The sequence below is a fragment of the Triturus cristatus genome, chromosome 4_1 (assembly GCF_964204655.1).
Source record: "Triturus cristatus chromosome 4_1, aTriCri1.1, whole genome shotgun sequence".
Taxonomy (NCBI): Eukaryota; Metazoa; Chordata; class Amphibia; order Caudata; family Salamandridae; genus Triturus; species Triturus cristatus.
In genome coordinates, this window is record NC_140585.1 from 531,190,465 (window position 1) to 531,196,821 (window position 6,357).

Here is a 6,357-nt window from a genome sequence, read left to right on the forward strand (position 1 = left end):
TCTGCAATGTGGTTGACATTGGTTATGGTCTTTATAAACCTCTCAAACTCTACATTCCCTTGGGGCCGCCATTGTGTGATGCATCTAAGTGTAGTGTTTCTGGATTAATCAATCAATCAACCGGGATTTGTAGATCATGGCTGCTTCACCCGTGAGGGTCTCGAGCCACTGCAGGATAATTCTGCCTGTTCTCCTATCGGTTGAGCATCAATGTCTTGAGGTCCTTCCTGAATTGCTGGAGCGATGGTGAGGCTCTGAGGTACAGGAGGAGGTAATTTCAGGTCTTGACCACCAGATGGGAGAAGGAGCAACATCTGCTCTTTGTCCAGTGGATGCAAAAGGTCGCAGCTGGGGCGAGGGATCTGAATTTCCTGCTGGGCTGGTGAAAGTTTATGTGTTGGTTGAGGTAAGCAGGTCCTTTGTTGTGTAATCATTTGTATGCATGGACGAGTAGCTTGTACTGGCATCTCTTCCTGACTGGTAGCCAATGGAGTTTCCTGATGTGAGGGGTTATGTTCGTCCATCTGGGGAGGTCAAGGATGAGCCTGGGCACTGTGTTCTGGATAATCTGGAGCTTCTTTATGAGTTGGGCTGGTATTTCTAAGCAGAGGGAGTTGCTGTAGTCGAATCTGCTGGTGATGAGAGCCTGCATGACAGTTTGCTTGATGTTGGATGGGAGCCATCTGAAAACCTTCCTGAGCATACAGAGCGTGAGAAAGCAGATGGTGGAGACAGCACTGAATTGCTTCTTCATGGATAACTTGCTATTGAGGCTGATGCCCAGGTTGCTGTGAGTTTTTTGCTTATGAGTTGATTACTGAGGTTAAAAGCGTGGTGGGGCAGGGGGCTGCAGGGGCTCCGGAGTGGATGGATCTCATGATGGTTGCTGTTTCCTTTTCGGTGCGGGGGTTCCACAAGGTGAGCTAGTGTAGATTGGCATCAGTCAGAGTGAGGAAGTTAATGCTGTTTGTGGCAGGGGGTTGGGGTACAAAGTCTTGGTAGATGCCGTTAATTTTGTTGTGGAAAAAGTCCGTCTGGGCATCGCAGAGATCTTGCAAGGGTGTGATGTTGTTTTCTGTTGCTGAAGAGGTGGTGAATTCCTTGACTATGTTGAAGAGTTCCTTGGAGTTGTTAAAGCTGTCATTAATGTGGGTGGCTAGGGTGGTCTTGGTGTTTTTCAGGAGGTGGTAGTAGCGGTTGAGGGCAGCTTTGAAGAGGATTCAGGCCTTGAGGGTCTTACTGGTGTGCTGGCTCCTTTCAGTCTGTTTGCAGTTGCGTTTCTGGATTTTTAGTTTTCCCATGAAGCAGTAAGGGTGTTGTGTAGGTTTCTTGGGGTTGGTAGGTTTCCTCTGGGTCACTTTATCAGCACTTAATGTGATCTCGTTTGTGAAGTTGTCCACTGCTTGTTGTCTGTCCTCAGTATTGGTGGGAGTTGAGGGGCATTGCTCCAGCATTGTTCTGATACCTTGGGCCAGTTGCTTAGTGTTTCGCTGGCGGTAGACGTGGGGGTGTTTAGGTGTTCTGAGATGACGAAGTGGACGCAGTTGTGGTCAGGTCAGGTGAACTCTTCGGGGTGAGTGTATTTAACTCTTTTGCTGGTTGCAAAGATAGGGTTGAGCATGTGTCCTGCAAAGTGGGTGGGGTTGGTGACTAGTTGCTTCAGTCCAAGGATAGCCATACTTTCCAGGAGGTCAGTTGTGTTGATGTTGTTGGTGTTCTTCAGGTGAAAGTTGAGGTTTTCTGAGAAGATGTACAGATTCGAGTCAATGGCGATAGGAGTGGTGAAGTCGGGAATGGCATTGTGGAAGGGAGGGCAGAGTCTTGGAGGGCTGAAGGCGAGGGTGCCTTAGATTGTGGTTTTGCTGTTCGTTTGGAGTTGAAAGTTGAGGTGCTCCATGAAGGGGTGGTGCCGTCTGTGGTGGTTGCGCATTTGAGGGTCTCTTTGAAGATTATGGCTATGCTGCCGCTTTTTCTATTAATGCAGTCTCTGTGCATGATCTTGTATCCAGCCGGGGTGGCTGTGGTGATGTTGGGTGCTGATGTAGGGTTCAGCCAGGTCTCTGTGATGAAGACAGCATCTGGGGTGTGGATGGTGTCCCAGATTGGATTGGAGATACTCAGCCCATTGTTACCCACTGAACGGTAGCCCATTGTTTCTATGTATCTCCCCTATGAGACAGTGTATTGCCATTATTTTTTCAAACTTGAGTATGACCTCTGCAGCCAAAGAGGATTCTATAATCTCAATTTCAGGATACTTTGAGAAATCTTCAATTACTATCAGCCATCAGGAAGACTACCGAAGACGGCACTGGCTCATTGCCACAGGGCTTCAGGTCCTGTTTCGTTGATGACGGGAGCTGGGGGATCAGGGTACCCAGTCCCTTGACATGCTACACATTCATGCGCTGCCTTCTCCATGAGTTGGTCTAAACCAGACAACCAAATTTTGATGTGGAGTCGGTTTTTGGTCTTGATCAGACCTTGATGTGAGCAGTGTGCCAGCTGAACCGACTCTTGACATAGTTAGCTGATCTTGATCCTCACATGAGGCACCCTTGTGTTTAGATGGTTAGTTCCTGGTACACATGGTGGATGGATTGTACTGTAGACCAGGACTTACTTGCTACTTTTATGGGCACCAGAAACATAAGTTCAATTTAACCTTTCACACCTCACCCTGTGTTTAATTACTTCATGTGAGAAATTAGGTTGTTGGCTGACTTGGGTGTGAGCCCTGGTCAGTCAGCAACCACCATCCTTGTCAGGGTGAGGCACAAGCCAACCCTAAATTAAGCTGCACTTAACCCTCTCGTAGCATGGCACAGTGTAATCAGGCTTAACTTAGAGGCAATGTGTAGAATATTTGTGCAACACTTCAAACAATAATAAAGTGAAAAACACCACACAAAAAGAATCTCACACCAAGTTACAAATCATAGAGTAAAATGTAATAAATAAAAGAAGACCAACATGACAAACATCTAATCAGTAGTACCGGAGTTATGAGTTTTTAAAGATCTACAGTTAAAATAGCGCCAAAAAGCATAAAGCACCAATCGGGGATATCTGGTCGCAATGGACCAGGTCAAAGTCACTCTTTCAGGCTAACTGTGATGGAGCACAGGTTGGTTTACCTTCTCAAAATCCATGCCAAGTGTCTGGTTTGTGTTGGAGGTGGCCACAAAGAGGAGGACGAGGGATGTGGGAGGGTGCCGGCGTTGCGCGAAGAGCAAGCCAGCTGCCCCAGGCTGGTGTTGCAGGAGCTTCGCATTGGCGGTAGCCGCAGCAGTCAATACTGTTGTGCATATAGTCGAACTGATGGAGCTTCACTCCGAATCACGGTGTGAGCTGCAAGATCTTGGTGTGAGTGGGCTTGTTCGTGGTCGCAAAGTTCCCAGAATCTTGATTTCGGCTCACTGAGCCACAACAAGGGTCCAGGATCTGGGGGCGTACCACTTGGAGTTGAGGAACTCTCTGCAGCTGGGTCAAGGTGCTGATGCTGGATGTTGGGGGGCTTCAAGCGGAGTGCAGGACACCTGGCAGTGTGTACATCTGCTCACTAGGCAACCGGGGACTACATCCCCATTATCCCCAGTGCCAGGAGGCACCAGCGCATTCACGCACGCGCCGGAGGCGCTCACTCTCGGGCTCTCGCAGTGCAGGGGCTCAAAGTGGAGCAGAGGACACCGGGCAGTTCGCACTTCTGCTCACCAGGCAACCGTGAACTACATCCCCCATTATTCTCAGCGCCAGGAGGCGCCAGCGCCATCACCCATACATTGGAGGTGCTTAAAATCACTCTCGGACCCCTGCGGCACAGGACACGTTTGGGCAAAGCCCGGGCCAAGGGCTGGCCCGTCTGCACCCGTCCGAGACCGGAAGAGGCTGGGCTGGGCCACCCCCTTTAAAAGTGATGTTGGAGACTGGTGACATATATTACGGGTGAGTTATCTGCCTACCCCCTATAAAGCCTATAGGCGGCCCCATGAAATTGATGTTATCTCGGTTTACTTTTGTGTCACCATTATGGGAAAGCGTACTATGCTACCACCTGCATGCCTAATAACCACTAGCATTAACAGCATGCTTGAGAGGGTGGTTAATATTGTCTCGGGCGAAATCAAACTTATGGAGCGGCGTATGTCATTGGGTATTGAGGTGCGGGTGGACATTGCAAATTTCAGAGGTACACTAACTGATGACACCCAAGACTCACCCTCACCTCAGTCTTAGGGAACTGGAACTGGAATTCACAAATACCCAATTGCAAGTGGAAGTACAAGCCGGCTGGACATAACAGAGCTAGCTGAAACACAATCAGACATTGATATTGCCCCACCTGCGGGAATCCCAGCCGTTAAACGGAAGAGGAAGAGTGGGAAACCAATTTGTTCCAAAAGGAATCAGCCCACCCGTATAGCCCCCTATGGAACGTGCCTCTCTGCTTAGATACAGGCACCTCTAGGCACTGAAACCCTTGGCACTGAAACGCCTGAAATTCCCAATTCTCCTGTGATAACACCAATAACCCCGAATAGGAAACAGAGTTGTTCAATCAGCACACAGACTGAGGCAACATCATACCTTGAGAACACTGGGTACACTATTGGGGACACTATTACTAATATTGCCGCTGCGATGGTGACCAAACAAACCAATGAACTCCTAGTTATAAAGTTTGCTTTACTACAGGAGTGCCTAGACAATCTCGCATCATTCATAGGGGTGCTGGTCAACCGGTGGGGAATGTACAATTTGTATCCATTGAAGGGGGGAGCAAAGAGGGAGGGCAATGTGCAATAATGAGCATTCCAAACCATGAAACCCAAACCCCCACTGTTAGAGCCATTGCCCCTGTAAGTATTCCACATATGACACACGGACAAACTAAGGTTTGTTCTCAATTACCCCTTAATAGGCATGGCACTACATTAATTGCTGATCCAGCTACCAATGCACACCCTCACCCCGTTCAGGATAGTGCCAAAAGAGCAAACAGATTTAACAGTGCATCTCAGAACATACTCCCTGGCCGATAGAGTAGTAATGCCCCAGCCACTACCAGCTGTAACTACCCAACAGCCACCCACCGCCTGCCTTTATGTGCTGGTGCTGGTGCTGGCAGGCGTACCACCCCTAAAGGGGTACCAGCATGAGTCTTGGGTCCAATTACATAATAAAAGCGTGGATTGGTTATCGGGGCATAGGAGGTTTCACCCATCCGAAATGGATGACATTTTTATGGTGCGCAGAGTTGGGTGGGTTGGTGCATCCACAAAGAACATTGAAAGGGACTGTATTGTTATCAATTTTCATAGACCATTTCTGGTGAGACAGCTACGAAGAGCACGTGAGATCACTATATTTATTAGCACAAACATATGTGCATTACCTCTTGGTTACTTCTACAAACCGAATCATGGCCCCCACCTCAATGAGACCCTCCAACCCCCCACCTCTAATAGGTTTCAGGCCCTGTCTGGAATGAATACTAAAGACTGACTAATGCCTTCTGTGAAACCCCTGCCCTCGCTGATGGGCGAGTATATCCCCCCCAGCAAACAAGCATACTAGCTCGCAGATATTAATGAAGGCTTTAGCTAGTCCAGACCTTCGCATCCTAAGGTGGAATGTTGCGGGGTTACACTCTAAGCTCGATCAACCCGATTGGTTACACCTTATCAGAGAGCAGGATATTCTCCTGTTCCAAGAAACATGGGCTACACAAGATTAATCTATGGAGGGGTTTGAATGTCATAACATCTTAGCAACATCCCAAGCATGGTCGACCATCTGGGGGACTATCTATTTGGGTTAACATCGCTGCAGGTGGCAATATTAAAACCATATGTATAAATAATATTAATTACCAAGCTATTTAATAGGGGGGGTTATTTTTTCTTAATTAACTTTTATAATAATGATTTCCATTCTATACCAAATGGGAATTTTGTACATTTATTTAATTTCATTGCGTCCATCCAAAAATCCAAAAACTGTTTTCAATCAACTGGAATCTGCCTAGGTGGCGATTTTAATGCCAAGTTGCCTCAACCGTGGCCAAGTAAACAGCCACATAGCAGCGGCCAAAAATGTAACAGGGGCATGGAGTTAGTGGACCACCTAAATAATAATAATCTAACTAATGTTATGGAGATTGCTGCCATTACAAAAGACAATGTTCCCCCAGAACCGACATTTAGAGGAAGGGGTTGTTCATCTACAATAGATTATGTTTTAGTCTCTCCTGTTTTGGAGGCCAGCCTGCTGAAAGCAGAAACTATGGCCACAACCTTTGGGGACCACAACCCAATTCAGATAGTATTAAGATTATCCCACGCCCCAATACCTAAT